The sequence below is a fragment of the Grampus griseus genome (genome assembly GCF_964374135.1).
Source record: "Grampus griseus genome assembly, chromosome: 9".
NCBI classification, from domain to species: domain Eukaryota; kingdom Metazoa; phylum Chordata; class Mammalia; order Artiodactyla; family Delphinidae; genus Grampus; species Grampus griseus.
The window spans coordinates 30,483,498-30,504,281 of record NC_139003.1 but is presented as its reverse complement, the minus strand read 5'-3'; positions in this window follow the sequence as shown (position 1 = coordinate 30,504,281).

Here is a 20,784-nt window from a genome sequence, read left to right as displayed (position 1 = left end):
TGCGGGAATCTCTCCGCTTTGCCCTCCGCACCCCTGTTGCTGCGCTCTCCTCCGTGGCTCCGAAGCTTACCCCCTCCGCCACCCGCAGTCGCCGCCCGTGAAGGGGCTTCTAGTGTGTGGAAACATTTCCTCCTTCACAGCTCCCTCCCACTGGTGTGGGTCCAGTCCCCATTCTTTTGTCTCTGTTTTTTTCTTTTTTCTTTTGCCCTACCCAGGTACGTGGGGAGTTTCTTGCTTTGGGAGGTCTGAGGTCTTCTGCCAGTGTTCAGTGGGTGTTCTATAGGAGCAGTTCCATGTGTAGATGTATTTCTGATGTATCTGTGGGGAGGAAGGTGATCTCCGCGTCTGACTCTTCCGACGTCTTCTCAAATCCCTCCTCCCAGTGTTTTACAACTGTCACCACTATATCCAAAACGTATCCATTACCTCAAGAAGAAACACCATACCCTTTTTTTCTCCTTCCCCATCCCTGAGCAATTACTAATCTACATTCTGTCTCCATGGATTTGCTTTTTCTTGACATTTCATATAAATGTGTTCATATAATATGCTGCCTTTTGTGTCTGGCCTCTTTCATTTAACATAATGTTTTCATAATTTATCCATGTTGTAGCATGTATCAGAACTTCATTTTTGTGGCTGAATAATAATCCGTTGTATTAATTTGCCACATTTTTTTATCCATTCATCAAATGATAGACACAGATCATTTCCACCTTCTGGCGATTATGAATGATGCTGTTATGAATTTTTATGCACAAGTTTTTGTGTAAATTATGGTTTCAATCATCTTGTGTGTATAACTAGAGGTAGAAATGTGTCACAAGGTAACTCTATGTTTACCTCCTTTAGGAACTGAAAAACTATTTTCCAAAGTAATCAGAACAGTTTTTATTCCCACCAGCAATGTATGAGAATTCCAATTTCTACAACTCTTTGCCAACAATGCTTTCCATTTTGTTTTTCATTATAACTATTCTAGGGGGTGTAAGGTGGTAGCTCATTGTTGTTTTAATTTGTTTTTCCCTAATGACTAATACTGAGCATCTTTAATATATTGGCCATTTGCATGTTTTCTTTAGAGAAATATCTGCTCAAATTCTTTGCTCATGTTTAAACTGAGTTGTTTATCTTTTCATTGCTGAGTTAAATTTTAATATTTATTATAAATATTTTGATAAATCTTGATACTAATTGAAAAGTAAATATAACAGGATGAACGATTATAGGAATAAACCTCATATTCTTTATATTCTTCCTCATGTTCTAGCATTGATCATAGGACCTTATGTGAGAAAATGTCCTAGAAAGTCCATAAAACTCTTGAGTTTAATCAACCTGCTGGGTCATAAGGACAATTCTTGTCCCTAGGAACGTATAGCAGTGTTCTCTAGAGCTCACTGCTCTTAACAAGCAAAAATCTCTTAAAATAATGTGTGCTTTATTAACAATGTTCCCCAAGATGAGAACCTGTCACTCTGATGCTAAGTTTCGTGTACCTAAATCCGTACTGCATTACTATGTTTAGTTCTAGATCAAGGAATCATTACAGAACCCTTCAGAACAGTACACTACACATTTTCGGCTCCTTCTGGCCTTTGGTTTCCCTTCATCATCACTATTTCATTATAGTGTAGAATATTCTTTACAGTAATATTTATATGATTTTCTCTATTAAATATTCAAAAAGAACTTGGATTTCATAGTAAGGACTCTGGAATTCATGTTTCATGCCCTAAATACACAACAATTTTACTCTTTTCTTATTTAAGCCCTCAGTTTCTTCAACATAAATTTCTTCCTTTCCTTTGAAAACCCTCGTCAGCATTCAGAAAGCATCCATATTGCCCGTCGTTAAAGAATATTTCCTTGATTCCATATTCTTCTCCAGCAGTACTTTTTTTTCCTCTGCTCTTCCTCACAGGAAAGTACCTATGAAGAGTGAGCTAAAAGTGTTATCTCTCCATTCTAGTCCCGTATCTTCCCTTTACCCACTCTATTAAGGCTTTTATTCCCATCATTCAAAAGGTATTTCCCAAAGTCACTAACAAATTCCCCCTTTTCAAATTGTATAGCAGTTATCTGACTTCAGATTCTATGAAACTGTGGCATGGTTGGCCACACTCCTATGTTAGAAATTATCTTTTTTATGTTTCTGTGATAACTCACTCACCTATTTTTGTCCTTCCTTCTAGGCCAGTCCATTTAAGTGTCCGGTATTGAGTCCTCCCTTAAACTAGTATTTTGTCTCTTCATAGCACTTATTTTATCTGAAATTACTTTATCTATATGAATTATTTATCCATGTCAACTTTCACTGATGATTTAGCAGAATGCATATAAATATTTCTGTGCAATTTGTTTATATCCTTGGATGACAGCGCTGTAGAGCCTGCCATTCAGTATCCCTTCCTATAATCATTCATAAAATTACTAGATCTAGGTAAAGTCTCAAAATGACATTGAATCTAAATTTCCAAGAGTTAGCTCAGAAACTGTGAAGTGACTGAATTTACTTTATTTGCAAGCTAATGATTTAGGCTGCCACTGTTTTATGTACTCATACTGACAGAAGATACAATCTCCCTGGGTCAGAGACACAGGCTATTTATTTACTCACAGTACAAATAGCAGCCAGGGTAATATCTTAGCTCTGCTTCCCTATATCCCAATCCCCACAGGGTAACTCAAATAAAAACAGTATGTTACCTATCCATGTGATTCCAAATTTTAGGAGAGTTTGAGCTTTTAATAGCTGCTAACACATATGCTCATTCTCCTTAGAGAGTAAGAGAGATTACTCACTAAGCACATTTCCTTTGGGGGAGAGGAGAAGTGTATCTCTTGCTTTACTACCTTGACATTTAAGCACAAGTATCCAGGATGGGGAAGGAGAGATGTGTATGACTCCAAATCTTTTCAGAAGTGTCTAACTTTGCAGAAAAGCTATCTCAATCTTCTAAGGCATGTTTACTGTTCAAGTGTGTCCTTTTGCTTCAAAGAGCAGGACCATGCAGAAAATTGAAAACATTCAAGGTGAATTGTCTCCCAACAGATTCACTCCTGATTGCCAAATGTTTCAAGTCCTTTGTGAATTTTTCCATGCAAATACAACTCCATCAGCCTGATTCCTCTAGCACTGACTTAGTATGAAATTCATTGTTTGTTTCTGTAGCACTTAAAGCTAATATCAGTAGGAATCTGGATATCAGAATGAGGTCAACTTTCTGTGGTGACCTCAGCTATGACACCTAGGGTTATGGATCTAGCCAACTGAAGAAATTTCATAAACCATTAATGTCAGGGGTCTTTTTCCTTAAGTCTCTATGTTGACTCTGCCACCCATTTTAATGCATTTTTCCAGGTATTAGCACAGATTCTGTCTTAGCCTGCCAGAAGAAAGTCTATAGGAATTCTGCCATCCCTGGAAACCCTTGCCAGCGAGATAAAGCTAACCCGAGTGCCTTCTGGTGCCGAGATAGTGTTATTGATCACCTCAGGTAAAGTTACAGACACCCTTTATACCTCTCTAATTGAATAACTAGCATGTTAGTACAACCACCCACATAATATGCCTAAATAATGTGTTAGTTATTTGTCTGGGAAAGTCATCTGAGTAACTGAAGTAAATCTCATTTTGGAGAGAGCTCTGCAGTCATCTGAGTGATATATAAGCTACCAGTGGAGTTTCTTTAAACACTCTTATAATCAGCTCTAAGATGTAAGTCATGTTTTTGAAAGGAAAGCAAGATAATAACAGGCCTCTAAACAATAAGTATGATCCAGAGGGCACAGATGTTGTTTCTAGCAACAATTATTTCATATGGTTGGAACCCCTTTGTGGGACAGATAACAATAAGGGATATAGTTTGACAGTACCTCCAATGTGGCACCTTATGGGGTCTTTTCTGAGGCTTCCTAGCTAGTTGGTAAACCTAGGGTTCCCAATCAAGTCTGAGTAATTGAGTCTAATTCTTGTTTGGGGAGGAACTGTCTGAGGGAAGTCAGTCCACTTGGTCCTGTTTGTCTACACTATCAGTGAGGTGGCATTCTTCATCTTTATGAAATCAATATGAGGAAACATCTAGAGGTTTTATACTTAGGACTTGCAGAAGCTGGAGTCATCCACTTGTGGTCTCATGGTCAGAGTGGACTTGAGGGAGGTAGCTGACTCAGCAGTCAGTTAAACTCATGACAGTTGGAGAAAGTTGCACTAAGGCATTTTACTTGGATGAAGACTCCAAGGCCAGGTTTGAAATATAATGAACATTAATGCTACCTCCTGACAACATACGCAATTACACACACACTCCCTCCCAGGGTCTAAGGCATTCTATTCCCTCCCAGGTTTGTGTTCTCTCTTGGTTTGTGTACTGTCTCCACCTGTATAAAACCTGAGTACTCTATTCCAGGAGGTAAAACTTCATCTTTTATCAATCCTCTCTACTCTCACCAAGACCATGTATATGGAAGAGTGAGGTGCAAGAGGGAAACAAAAAGAACATCTCTATACCTAAAACCTAACCAGAATGAAGTTGGACTCCATGAGGACCCCTTTTATCCAGGACTGCATCCAGAGGGTGTGCCACCCATTGGGGATGGTTGAAGTTAAAAAAACAAGAGAACTATGCTCAGGAATGGCAGGGGAGGAATCCTCAAATTGCAGTGCTCATCCTTGTAACTCCCTTAATCCTTCAGATTTTTGTCTTAGTCATTGTTCTTAAAGAAGCTTAGATGAGATAATCCCCTTTGGGAAACACCTGCATTTAATAGCAAATCTGACTTAACGTGCATGTCCCTGGAAAAAGTAAGGGAGATAGAGTCAGATTATTAGCCCATTATTGACAAGCTTTTTCCATAAAATACAAATGGTCTTCAAAGCTGAACATATAGCAAGGATTTTTCTGAGGGGCCACAATGGTATGGCCAGAATTAGCTGATCAGTATTTTGCAGAAGTCAAAAGTCAATACCGGTGAAGCACCACAATAGTCTCACCATGGGGGTAAGGGACTGATGTAGTCAATCTGTCAGAGTGAGCAGGGACCGTACTCTGTATGATGTGGATTCCCTCACCAAAGGTTAAACAGATCCTTTTTTGTCATGAGTCACAAGATTGGCATGCAATTTATTTTTTTGCATCAGAAATAGAGTCATTTCCTATGTGCTCAGTCTATAATGGTGAATGTGTATTACCCTGTCCAGTATAGTGATGAATTCATATGGCGATTATGGCAATTTGGATATTTCTGGTTTGATACCATTTAGTCTCATCAGAGAACGAGCCCGGCCATGGGCATCTAGATTAACAACCTGGATAATTTGACCAGCAAACATAATCTGTTAACACAGTTCTTGGTCTTAGATAAGAAGTCATGAGTCTTTAATCTGCAATAGTCTAAAATTTTTAGTTCTCTCGACTGAGTGCAGAAATCATGTCCAATTTCATTTTTGCACAGCTGCTGGTGTTCAGAGCGAACAGCCACAGCAGACATCATCAGTTTTCCGCTTAGCTGAACCATCTATAAACCAGGCCTAGGCTTTCAGGAGAGACTGTGAATCTGGGACACCAAAAAAGTCAGTGGCTCTAATTTGATTTAGGCAGAACAGTGGGAAATCATGTTTTCCTCCACAAGGATAGTTGTCACTTTTTCATTTAAAGTCACTAGACTGCTGGGGCCAGGCTGGTTGTATTCTTCAATAGACTACATTCATTTGACAAGGGAGACTCTTAAAGCTCATCCTACTGTGTCATTCATACAATGTAAGTTGGCCAACCTCCAAAACAGGCCTATCGAGTTGAAAAATCCCCGAAACTCTGTAAGTCAGGCATTCAGTTTCAATAAGAACTCAGTGGGAAACTTAAGTTTCTTTTCAAAAGTGGTATATCTAGTAGCCATGCCAAAACCCCAAGTCCAAAATCCCAAACAGATGCCTTTGGGTAGATACTGCCTCCCTTTCCAGGGCTTTAATAGGAACATACTCATTATCTTCAGGGTCTTAGTCTGTCTCCAATCACCAAAGAGTTCAATGTAGTGAGAAACATTCACACTAAATCCTGACTCACTCCCTGGGGAAAATGGCAGGGGAATTTGTCTCCATAATGTACTTCTCTGCTTGCTGTTCTCCCCAGTCAGGATGGCGATCCCCTCTGGCAGTTATAAGATTGGAAGTACAGCGTATAACATACACATCAATTCTTAAATACATCCAGGTGTAGAAACAGTAAAAACATGAAATAGAGCAAAGGACTCCACCTACAGTCATCCAATAGTCATTGTAGCTTTTTTTTTTTTTTTTTTTTTTTAAACTGTACATGTCTAGAGTCTGGTTACTCAGCTGTATTCTCCCCAGATTCGAAGAAGTATCTGAACTGGACTCTTTCTTCTTTCATTATATCCCTTTACATGTTACTGTGGCTTAAGTCTATATTTCTTGGTACTTTCAGTCACTCCTGGGCCCAGAATCCCTTCCCCCAGCAGGACCTTTTATAGCATGCAACAGAACTATAAACGTGTGAGATTCTCCCGTCCTTGAAGTTCCCCCAGTATATCCAAATGGTTTGTAGGACCTTAGGTCCTCCTTGAGGATAAGGAGATCTTGATTCCACCCCTAATCTTAAAGCAGCTAAGGTCGTCATAGAGAAAGGACAAGAAATCTGGGGTTCTCTCAGAAAGTTTCTCGATGCCAGTCAGCAAAACACGTTTACTTTCAGGTCTGCCTGAAACTCCTGAATTTTTTCTCCTCCTACCTTGAGGAGAGAGAAAAAAATGAATGCACCGTATGGACTGCTTATGACCAAGATGACCTTATTTCCTTCAGCTTGACTAAACTTTAGGCAGCCTCCTAAAGGGAGGCTCCTGACCTCCCTTTTCTTAGGGCATTTACTTTTGAAAAGTTGAAATTGCAAAATTTATCTCTGCACTTTTGAAATGTAGATAAATGTAGATAAATCTCTCAGCATCTTACCAGAACACTTGAGATATAATTATCAAGGAATTTAGTGCCCGTATCTCCCAGTGTCTATGGGATTGCAATAAATGCTAACTGGCAAACACGAAAGGCCTGATCACATTGACCAACTTCCAACTTAATGACCTCCAGTAATTTTCCATTAGCTCACCCACAGCTTAAAAACCCTTCTGCCTTTTGCTTCAGTACAGTTTAATTTCTATCCCCTATTGCAGTGGTCTGAATAGACTCTCTTACCTGTTTAACTTTGTAGAGTGCAATTTTTGTTTGACATTTATTTCAAACGTACCTCTCAGTACTATTTGTAATCACTTCCCCGAAGTCATTCTCAGTAACAAGCAACAAAGTGGAGGACTACATATTGTCTAATGCACCATACAGATTTGGTCAACAAGTCACTGATTCCCGTGGACTTCCTGATTCAATGGATCCACAGATCCATTTTGTACTTCACCAGATGGGTATATTACTGATAATACTCCATAGTTTTCACTAGGTTGAAAAGTCTGAAACTGTGAAGAATCTGAGATTATGCTGCTGCATGCTAGCTGGCAAATTAGCCTGACACCATTTATGTACATACATTGACAGCGGCACAAACTATTTTATTTCTCATAGGAAAAACACTTGCTAGAACAGCATCTTAGCACCCAAATTCCCACAGAATAACACAAATATAGACTGGATGTTTCCTGTGTATGCTGTGGAATTACATCACAAAAGAGGAACTGCAAAATTTAAGAGACCCAGCTTTTTTATAGATTGCTGGCATATCTGCCTTTCCTGTGAGAAAGAAGAAGGGAGGGATGCAGGGACGGAAGAAGAGGGGAGAGAGGGAGAGAAAGAAACAGATTACTACTTAAGTATATCTCTTCTTCCAAGTGAGAGATGGAAAATATTTCTTAGTTTATTAATCTAGAAAGCAAGAAAGGAGGCAGGGTGTCTCCATCCAGAGAAGGAAGGAGAGGGCTTTAGATATTCAAATCTCTCTGGAGTTCTTTGTCTTTTAGAAAATCTATCTCTACAAAGTGGGAGAGTGGCATGGACATATATACACTACCAAATGTAAAATCGATAACTAGTGAAAAGCAGCCGCATAGCACAGGGAGATCAGCTTGGTGCTTTCTGACCACCTAGAGGGGTGGGATAGGGAGGGTGGGAGGGAGGGAGATGCAAGAGGGAAGAGATATGGGGATGTATGTATATGTACAGCTGATTCACTTTGTTATACAGCAGAAACTAACACACCATTGTAAAGCAATTATACTCTATTAACGATGTTAAAAAAAAAAAAAGATCCCCTGTGCCGCAACACAAACCTGACACAGCCAAAAAAGAAATTAAAAAAAAAAAAAAAAAGAAAAGACAATCTATCTCTAGTTTCCAATGTGTGTTGGCTGTTCAAACATGACCTTTGTTCTGAAGCAAAGTGAAACTATCCAGTAAGATTGGTCACCCAATACCAAGATAATGTTAAATTTTACTTTTATTCTTCAAGATGTGTACTCATCACTCATCAAAAGTTATTGACTTAGACAGAGATCAGTAGAATATTGTCTTTGCATTTAAATATCCAGATCATTGATGCGTTCATTAATACATTATTGCATAGGTCTATCATGTCTAAGCATGTGGGTAAACTCTGGGGAGGGTACTAAACCAATTATTTGCCAATCTTATTTAAAATGTCATTCAAAAACATATGTATCAAATGTATAAATACGATTAAACTGTATTGAACGAAGTAGAGAATAGAAGATACCTGAGGCCCATTTAATAGAGATCGCTTTTGAGATATACCATTAAGGTTAGAAAGGATCAGCATTCACAGACTGTGTAATGAGGAAATATTTTTTAAAAACAAAATTGATGTACTATAGATGATGCTGTTTGAATGGCATGTTGATATAACAAAAAAATGTGTGACCAAGTTATGGGAATTTAAAACACACATGTTTACTAATGGTATAAAATTAATTTTATATTACTAATGACTTTTTACATTTGATTATATTAATGAAATCTATTAAGAATTACATTTTATAGGCTTAAATAACTTTTGCAGTTATTAAACTTGCTACTGTTTTTAACAGTTCTCATTTAGAAACTACTGAGAAATCTTCAGAAAATAATTTCAATTCAAATTATTCGAATTGCAGCCAGAGGTCTTATTTTCTTTTTTACTGTATTCAAAGCCTATCTTTGAACCTCATTCCTTCTGAATATATTTTTCAAAATATTTGACCCTTCTTCCCCGTTCTCTGTCTCCTTCTTTTTGCTTCAGAGTCTATTTATACTGTATCTACTTGCCTGGAACATTTGCTATGGCTTTTGCATATTTTTTATCACTGCCAAAGTTTGAGTTTTATTTCCTCATTGTCCGTTGTCAAGATCTCTGGGTCAGCATGGGAAGAATAGTACCCAATTCCAGATTCTCCATTTTCTCAGAAATGGAGAGCAGACACCTTTCTGCCTTTTTCAAACTTACTCTTTCACAAAGCACACACTTTTATAATAATGTATTCTTATTTCTTTCTTCCATTTAAACTCTTTGATGGCATGGTCCTTATCCTTATGCATCTTTGAATGCCTACTTTAGTGAGTATATAGAGGGAGCTCAACATGCATAAGTTGGATTGTAGTGTTTAAATGAACTAGAAATTAGATAAATTTATGTTAAGTAATAAATATAGAAACACATAGAATTATAAGTGTATGAAAAAATGAAATAGAGACCCCAAATAAAATTTCAGACCCATCATATTCTATACACTAAACAATTAGCCAAGAACAAATAATCCTTGCAGAGCAATTTGTTATTTATTGGTTGATTTCAATGGCAATCTTCCAAATGAATGGTCTTTCTCTAGGCATTATCTCTGTGATAAAACCTTTTACACTGTATATAAAACCTGCAAACTTCTATGTATGCTGATGCATCAAGTGTACACACAATTCAGGCAAATGATCAAAATGTGCTTCAATCTATGAAATAATTAATATTAATTATTATTAAAATCCAATATTTGAATTAATTTAAACAGGGAATCCCATTGTGCAGGATAAACATATTATTACAGATTCCATAGCGCATTATATATTGCAACTCTGTAAATTATCTGTCTCAACCTTTATTCTGAGCTCCTCATAATATTTAGTTAGTTAAGAGCCTGCATTTTGATCTGATATGACTTTTTAAAAACTTGTGATGGACTCTACATTGCTGGACATCCATAGCTGAAACTGCTCATTTTGCAGATGAATTATGAAATTTCTGCCCTGATGTGAAAGACTTTTGTAGTTTGAAACAGGCATCGATCTTGTTTTTCATGCCATTTACCACATCACAGGTAGCCTTGCTCAAGTGCAAATGAGGCTGCTCCTTAACTACTTAACCATGTAAAATGAAAACTTCAAGGTGATTGCTGGGCTTCAAGATAAGCTAGCCAATAACCTACAGACGAGGCATCTACTGTCATCTCCCAAATATCATCCCTCCAGCTATTGACTGTTTGAAAATCACATTTAACTCACATATTCTGGTTGACATTATTGTAAATATGAACACATGGTAAAGGCGAATTATTATGTGTCACATACAGCTAAAAGAAAAAAGGATGAAAAACAAAGGCAAAGCAAAGCATCCGTAGTTTAACTTTAGAGAGATGAAAATTACTTATTTACATAGCAAAGTGTTTAAAAATTTATATATATAGATAGATAGATCTGTGTTATATTTATGCAAATGTAGATATTTAGCAAAGAATTGAGAAAAATAATTAAAACATATTTAATTTTCCCAGTCATCTAGATTTTGTTTTTCATTGAACACAATGGAGAGTACTGCTGATACTTTGAGAATGAAATTGATCTAAGTAATATTTTTAATAAAGTGAATTGTCTTAGACATTCCAATTAATATATAAATTAACTAGGGTCCAAACTAAGTTTTGATATAACCATTTTCTAATGTTTTCTTATTTAAAAAAATTCCATTTCTTCCTAAGCATTTAAAATTTAGAAACAGATTATTTTCACTGTTATAACTTGTCATTTTAGATCATTAAACATATACTACTGATACCTAGATTTTCTGTTTAGTAGAGTAGCTTATTCTTCAACAGAACACTTCAAAGACTAGGAAAAAAAATCACGTACTAAAACCACCTGTCTGAATTATAAATGCAAATGTATGTTACAAGATAATGGGGCTAATGTAATAGAGCACAGTGAACAAAGTACTATATCTAGAAAAATCTATCATGAATTGTATATGAATTGTAAAAACAATACTACAAATACAATTCCATTGCATGGAATACAGTTCAATTTAATTAGTAGAAAATACACCATAAAAAGTGGAATTGCAAATATCACTACAGGAATTAATATACTGGCAATGAAAAACTAATTTCTAGACAGCCAAAAGTTTGAGGCTTTGAAGGGATTTTTTTTTCCATTATAAGTATACACAGCCTACATTTAAGAAAATGGAATGACTTTTAAAAAATGTGTATACAATATAAAAATACGGCAAATACAATTCACCTGTTAAAATTTTTGGAGAAAAAAATCTCATATGGTCTTGTAGGTTACATGATATTAGATATGAACTTTTACTTATAGGAATATGTCAATGCCTTCTTATATTTATCTTTTAATTCTTTATATTTAATTTGCATGATTATATAGTATATAAAATCTCCAATTCCTTGATATATAGTTTGAAACCTTGTTTCAAAAACATGTTGCTGGAGGAGCTGTGAGAGCTGACTATTTAGTGCCTCTTGATTTATGAATCTAGACAATTTCAGTGGGGCTTCCGAGCATTATTTTGTTAGGTCTCATTCAACTGCCTTTTCTCCAATGCAATTTCAGAAATACTCAATTTGGATGTAAAGATGTTCCTAATGAAATTATGCATTTTGCTTGGTTATCATTTACATTCAATTGCTATTCAGTTATTCAGTATTATGATAGGTTAAGATAAAATTGTTAAGTGAATAGAGCATTTAATCTGATTTTTAAATAATAATGCATCATAATTTAGTATATAATAATTTTATGAAGTACCCCAAAATAAGGAGTGATAGTATTTGAGTTGACTATGAATGTTACAAGGATATTATTATTCAAAATTAATCCTCCCTAGACCTTTTAACTGATTTTGAAATAAGCTACTTTAATTTTCTAGGAAGTAGTTATCTATCAGTATAATTTATGATATAGTAGGTACTCTAATAAGAGTACTCTAATAAGAGTACAAACACCAAAGGCTTTTGAATCTTTTTAACACCTGAATTCAGTCAAATAACTGATTTTTTTCTGATTCATGATGAGAAAGAATATTTTAGATAAATTTGAGAATTTCAATAATAGTTGTGCATAATACAGCTATATTAAAAATAACATCTCAGAGATCATAAAAAGATCTCTGCTAAATATAATATTAAACATTATTTACATAATGACGTGTAAATATGAAACACAACAATGCATCAATACTATTTTGGTATGTATTTCATTTTTGTTTCTTTTTCTCTTGGTCTGATCAACAGAAACTGTACTTGGCTTTTTGGATGTATTCAATCTGCCAGAACTTTTATCTGTACAATACACCTATATTTGTTTTTGTTCCTTGGGTCCTGTTCTCATCTAGTGATGTTTTTCAAGGAGCCTTTAAAGTTTTGGCCTATTTTGTAGCATGAGGCATTCATTTTCAATAGTACCTTCATGTCACAAATGGAAGGAAGCACAGTTGCACAATGTAAAAATCAGTCTTTCCTCAGATCCCACTTCCAGATCCTATCATTATGTCATATTTGGTTTCTGCCTCTAAGAAAGCATAGCATTTTCATTTTCAACTCAGCTGCTCATTTCTCAATTTTTATATTCCAGCTCAGCCAACCATCTTGTGACCCTGTCTGCTGTTGACAGCTGGATTATACTGCCGAAGAATTTATTTCAGTGAGTTTGAAACTTTACTCTTATCTGACCTGCTGATTTCAGTTAAACATGAAAATCTGATGCCAAATGAAAAGATGCCAGTATTTAAAAATTCACTTGTAACTCTATTGTTATTGACACATAGATTTTTCACTATGTAGTTTTTTGTGTAGAAGTTGAAAGAAACATCAAAAGCATTTATGTATCATAGAACCTGTAGGCTTTTGATTCAGACCTGGTAGGATTGTGAACTCAGTGAAAAATAAAACTAAAATATATAACTTGCACTTTCAAAATAAGTCATATGTGAGGCAAAATAAACCTTAAATCATGTAGTTGTTAGTAATCATTATTAAGAATAAAAATATATTTATATAATAGATTTTAAAAGATACGGGAGAATTTAGTTCTCATAACTGGCCATTTTCACTTTTGTTTTAGTTCATATATTTCTCAACTTCTGCTGGTCAACAATACAATTCTGAAATTGGCTTAATTACAATATTTCCACTATACTTATTTCAGATAAATTAAGCTAGGATATAGTTAAGAAAGTGCCATCACCCAACGTTCATCAAATGAAACTATTTTACAAATTCCCAACTTTCCCCTTAAGATCAAAACCAGAACATCGTCATTTGTGTATTCTAATCACTATGCTAACTGTGTCTTATTTTAACAATTCTATCTATAATTCTTAGAGCTGAAGATTTACTGAGTAATCATACTGGTTGCATCACTCAAGGTATTCATATTCTAGGGACTAGGAGATAATTTTCTCTCCATGGATTACATAGAATTTATCTCCACAGTTTAGTTTGTAAGTACTTTAAAAGGAGAGGATTTTTTAAAACATTTTTTTCTTTTCTCCTCAGTCGACAAAACATCTTATTCTACATTCATAATTTTAAAAACAATGGTAGGTACTACTTAGATATATAGATGTTTCTCAACAGGGAGCGTCTATGCTACATTTTCCAGAAAGAAGAGGAATTCTAATTTTACTTACACAAAGCAAAAAATGATAATGACACATAATTTGTCCATCTGTAATCATGGTTTCTGATCATTTCCTCATGATACTGAGAATGTTCCAAAAGTGTTTTCTGTACTGTACAAAAATTTACTGATTCAATATATTTTTGAATATTCACTAAGTATCACTGACTAATAATAAAAACAGTCACAGTCTGCTCCCTACCCTCAAGCAACTAATGATGTAGTAGTAGATGGGCAAGTGCAAAAGCACATTTCTATCCTTATTATATAAATGTGGATGTGCAATTGTTGTGCATGAATGAGGGAACGTATAAGCCCAGCAAAACTGGCTGTGGAAGGGGAATTTTATAAACCTTAATAGAGAGGTTGATCTTTTAGTTGTATGTTGATGAATAATGAAAGGTGTGTTCATAATGAATGGCCGCTTATAAGAGAACGTGTTAGGCACTCTTGGCAGAATTGTTACTGATTTGAACCTGGAGAAATTAGCAAGATTCAAATTATGGAGATATATAAGCTATGCTAAGTAAGACGTTTGAAATATTGCCTATAATGAAGTGAACCACTGACCAATTTTAAGTAGACAGTATCTTAAGTTTTTAAAAGATGTGTGCAATGGCAGATGAAAGACGGATATGTGGATGTAAAGTTCTCTACGAGACAGGGATAGTTGTTAAAAAACTAAAATACCATTGCTAGAGTCCAGGACATAATGGTGATGGCGACATGTAGTTCTTTGGCTTGGGAACCCAGGCCAATGGTGATTTTCACTGAGGTAATGTATCTTTGGCATGAATAAGTATGCAGGAAAAGGTAACGAGTTTGAGGTAAATGTGAGATACCTGTGAATAGCCAATGATTAATTCTGATGTATGGATGTTGAATTTAGGGGTGAAGAAAGAGCTTGATAAAGTAGCATTTGAATTGACTGAACCTGATATATATAAAAAACATAGACTGAACCTGGTATATATATAATATATATATATTATATATATATAATATATATATATTATATATATATTATATATATATTATATATATATTATATTATATATATATTATATATATATTATATATTATATATTATTATTATTATAATATTATTATATTATATATTATATATAATATATTATATATATAATATATATTATATATAATATTATATATTATATATAATATATATATATAATATATATTATATATATATTATATATATATAATATATATATAAATATATAAATATTTAATAATATATAAATATATATATAAATATATATATATATTTATATATAAATATATATATTTATATATAAATATATATATTTATATATATATCTCTTAATATATATATATAAATATATATATATTTAAGATAAAATTAAAAATAAAATGAGAAGAAAAGAGAAAAATCTATGAGATACAAAAATTTAGGTTATAATCAAAGGATGAAATCTCTCAAAAGTAAGTAAGTAAGAATGTTAAGGAAAATAAAGGAAGCTAGATCAAAAACTAGGAGAAAAATCTCATGGAAGTTAAAGAAGGTTTGAAGAAAACCATAGTCACTAATTCGAAATTTTGCAGAGAATGTGATTAATGTGACCATTGAACATATTAATTATTCTTCACAGGAGGCTGTTAATAACTTTTATGTCTGTGATTCCGGTGTCCTGGGAAGCTAAACTCTAGAGCAATTGAAGAACTAATTGTGGGTAAGTAATTAAAAATACAAGGTAGACTATCCCATCAGTTTACTTGTTTGTCAGTGGAGGCTAAGAGTATTAGCTAAGTGGAAATATAGTGTAAGGAAAGAATATTTTTGTGATAAAAATATCTGAACATGCTTTAAGGATGTAGTGAAAAGTCATTTGAAATAACAAGCTCTGCATTAGATAAAAAATAGATAATGGGAAATGTGTGAATTTTGGATGAGAATATTGATGACAGGTGCAACAGCACAGTGGTAGGTATTACTCCCTTTGCCTTAAACATAAAGAAAAATGCCTTTTTCTGAGATTGTGGGGAGGAGGTAGAATGGATAGTGATATTATGTGTGTAGGAGGACAATGGTGAAGGAATTCATCACTAATTTCCTCCTAACTCACTGGCAAATATCACTATCTGATAAGGGTAAGAAAATAGGGTAAAATAAAAATACTTGAGAGTAGTGGTCAAAGTTTAAAAGAGTTACTGTGGAAAACTGGATAGGGAGTTGACTAGGACCATGTGAAATATTTCCTGTATGAATCTGGAGACCCAGCTGTGTATATGGATCTTGATTTCTTTTTATAAGAAACTATTGTTACAGTTGTGTGGTTTTCTCCTGCAGCTCTCAGCAGAGATGAGTGCTGGAGCAGAGGCAGCATGTGATCAGTGCTTTTGTGGACAGGAGAGGGGAAAAGATAATGGAATAATAATGTTGCCAATGACTTTAAATGAGTAGTTGCAAAGATGTGTTATGTCATCTGCTCTGGATAGGTAAGAAAAAAGTCATGGTATACAAAGGTGATTGTAGATCGATACTAGAAGTAGACAAAAGCTTAGAAATTATTATTTATGATAATAGAATTATTAAAAATGAAAATGATAAAATAATTGAGAGCAAGATGTGTATGTGGTTCAAGGCAAATATTATGATGTTGGACTTTATAATTTTGAAGCTGGTATACCTTCAACTATAGCCAAGGTTCAAAATGAGGTATTGGAATTGAGTAGTAGAATTAGAGTAGAAATTAAGAACATTGGAAGATAAATTTAGTAAAAGTACCAATCATAATTTTTATATTTTACTTTATAATTAGCATAACTTTTGAAGTTGCCTTGGTTGATGGTGATGGTAGAAGTTTAGATATTATGAAACACATGAAAAGTTTTCAATAAAATATGGAAAATACACAGACAGATGTTAGATGGTAATAGCTCCATGTCAAAAACAAAAGAAAAACACACAGCAGAGGAGTAATTAGAAAATCAAAGAAGTCATTACATCAGATTGGCTTGGCTTTAAGCCTTACCTCTACCACTTGCTGACTATAAAATCTTGGAGAAACGATAATCTTCCCTGCATCAAAAATGTATTTTAATCCATCTGCAAATTCAAGCAAATTTCTATACAAACAAAACGTATTTTTTTTAACTAGAGATCATAAAAAGATAATGACAAAGACAAAGAAACTCTCAAATCATAAAATCAGTTTCTAATATACATTTTTCATATGGTAGCATGCATACATATATGCAAAATCTGGGAAGAAGAATATCCTTCCCTAAAAAATTACATGCAGTGACATTCACATTTATAGAATGACTAATAAGAAAATTGTACAACTAAAACATTTTGCTCATTTTCATTCTTATTAGGACATTTTAGACTTAAAACTTGTCATCCTATTATTCCAAGGTAAGCAGTTTATTCACTGCCTCAAATTTTAAACAAAAAGTTGAAGAGGTTTTCTATTTCTAATTGTGAAACAGTTTTTTGGAATAAGACTAACATCTCTACTGAAAATGAATCCATAAAAAGTAGAAGGAAAAAAAGAATATAGGGCTTCCCTGGTGGCGCAGTGGTTGAGAGTCTGCCTGCCGATGCAGGGGACACAGGTTCGTGCCCCGGTCTGGGAAGATCCCACATGCCGCGGAGCGGCTGGGCCCGTGAGCCATGGCCGCTGAGCCTGCGCGTCCGGAGCCTGTGCTCCGTGGCGGAAGAGGCCACAACAGTGAGAGGCCCGCGTACTGCAAAAAAAAAAAAAAAAAGAAGAATATAAAAGCAGAAATCAAGAGGAAAAATAATAGTAATTGCCCATTAGAAAAAAATCAAAAGCACAAGTTTGTTGATTAACCTGATTCATCATATGTAAACAACAATTGCAATTCAGTACATTAAAAAGTTGAAAAATTAAATGTGCATCTAACTTGATGCAGAACAAATCTTTGATAAAATTCAACATCTAATAATAATAATATTTCCACAAAATAATATTATAGAACAGAGCTCCCCTAAACTGATAAAGAATATCTACAAAAAATTTAGCAAACATCACAGTTAATTTGAAACATTGCAAGATTTGCTCTTGTTGTTGGGCATAATTAAATGACAATAATCACCTCTTTTGTTCATCAGTAGTCTGACTATCCTAGTGAGTACAATAATAAGTGAAAAATGGTAAATCTTGGAAATGAAAAAACACAAATGTTATTAATTTACAGACTACATGCTCATGAATTTAGAATATCAAAATGATCTAGAAAATAAACTGTTATTACAAATATGTTAATATAGGAATTTTACTGGATATGAGGAAATATAAAAAGGAACTTTCTACATATACACACCAGATTATTAGAATGTATAAGCACACACATTTTGGAGATGATGTGTCAGGAGGATTATCTACATCTTCTAAAATAGAGTATGGTTTCACATCACTTAAATGACTAATAAATCCCTAGAATTCTCTTCTTCCCAAGGAAAAATTTGCTCTAATTGGTATTTACCTTGCTTGTTTAACTATAAAGGACTTTACCCAAACAGCATTTTCCTGTTGTGACCTTTTATGACAATGTGTTATTAGCAGCATAGACAAGAACAGGGAGAATTTCTGCTGATCACAAATCTTACCAGGGACACTAAAAAAAAAAAAAAAAAAAAAAGACAAGCTGCCTTAAACTACAAATGACTTTTTCTGTCCCATACCTTAACATTCTCTGAGAGGCAGATCAGCATAATTAGTAAGGGCCAGTGAATAACACTCACAGCTGGCATTTTTATATGCAGTTGTGAATAAGTGAAGGACTATAATCATGATATTCTCCCTACTTGCTTTTGTGTGTTGATATTCAATTATAGTGATGTTTTAAAAGTTAAATGAAGAATAAACTAAAAGATAAAAGCTCAAAAAGGGTCTTTGAGAGAAGAAATCTTTTCTGAGTTTAAATTCTGATTCTGCTTTTTTTGTGTGATCTCATGTGAGTCTCACTTTTTCATCTGTAAAATGGAGAAAGGATAATAATAACCAGTGCACGGGGTCATTGGCTGAATTTTAATGTTTGTAGAAAGTACCTTGTGCAGTAACTTGTGTATAAAGTGGGCTCAAAAGGAAAAGACAGTCACTGTAGTGTTGTAATAATAGTAGTAGAAGTGGTAGTCATTATTATAAAGACCCTTGACTTCCATATATCATTGCATGTCAATGAGGATTGAAATACCTCTCTGACTCAAAAGATGATTCAGTAAATTCAGTAGAGAGAGAGAGGGAGAGAGGGAGAGAAAGAAAGAAAAGAAAAGAAAAGTAAAGAAAAGAGAAAGCAATATGCTCTTGGTTTCATTTTGCTACAGCATTTGTGTTTCATTATTTTATTTGCATATTTTAGTTTATTTTGTTTTATATTTTTACTAGTTGTTTTGGTATAATAAAGCGTAAACCAAATGACAGTGAACCCATAAAATAAAAAAGCATCTCACTTTACTGTGGATTTAATTTGTTTAAAAAATTACTTATTCTTCCCCCCAAAACTATAGCTTTCAGTTTTCTTATTAAGATTAAAGATTTAAAAAGATGTGATCTTCAAGATCTGTTCTGTTTCTAAAATTATGTCTGTGTGTGAATAGACAATATTTAAGTAAACTCTGACAATTGTTAGAGATTAAAAATAAAGTTTAGGGCTTCCCTGGTGGCGCAGTGGTTGAGAGTCCGCCTGCCGATGCGGGGCACATGGGTTCGTGCCCCGATCCGGGAGGATCCCACGTGCCGCGGAGCGGCTGGGCCCGTGAGCCATGGCCGCTGAGCCTGCGCTCCGCAACGGGAGAGGCCACAACACTGAGAGGACCGCGTACCGCAAAAAAAAATAATAATAATAAATAAATAAAGTTTAAAAAGAATATAGAAAGAAAGGCAGAGAGGAACCCAGGATAAAAAATAACTATAAGGGTTACTTCTGTTAAACAGTTTTGTGATAGTATGAGCTGCTATTCAAAGTAGTACTAGCAGTCCTAGCCAGAGCAATTTGACAAGAAAAAGAAATAAAAGCTTCCAGGTCAGAAAGAAAGAAGTAAAATGACCTCTCTTTGCAGATTACATGATCATATATGCAGAAAACCCTAAAAACAACAAAAACTAAATGTTAGAAATCAGTGAACTCAGTAAAGTTGCAGGATACAAAATCAGTGTCATTTCTATACATTAAAAATGAACTATCCAAAGATGAGATTAAGAAAACCATCTTATTTACAATAGCATCAACCATAATAAAATATTAGGAGCAAACAATCAAAGAGAAAGACTTGTATACTGAAATTATAATACATTTATGAAGGAAATTAAAGAACACACAGATAAATGGAAGGACATTCTATGTTCATGAATTAGAAGAATAATATTGTTAAAATAACCATACTACCCAAAGTAATCTACAGATTCAATGCAATCTCTATCAAAATCTCAATGGCATTCTTTACAGAAATAGAAAAACTAATCCTAAAGTTTATATAGAACCACCAAAGACCCTGAATAATTAAAGCAACCTTGAGCAAGAGGAGAGCAGGAGACATCTCACTTCCTGATTTCAAAATATACCACAAATGTAAAGTAATCAAAACAGTATAATACTGGCATAAATACAAACATATAGATGATTGGAACCAAATAGGCAAACCAGAAGGAAATCCACACATTTATAGTCAGCTAGTCTTTGACAAGGGTGCCAAAGACACACAGTGGAGAATGTATCAATGGATAGCATTGGGAAAGCTGGATATCCACATGCAGAAGAATTATATTGGACCTTATCTCACTTCATATTTAAAAATCAACACAAAATGGATTAAAGACTTAAACATAAGACCTGAAAACATAAAATAACCAGAAGGAAAC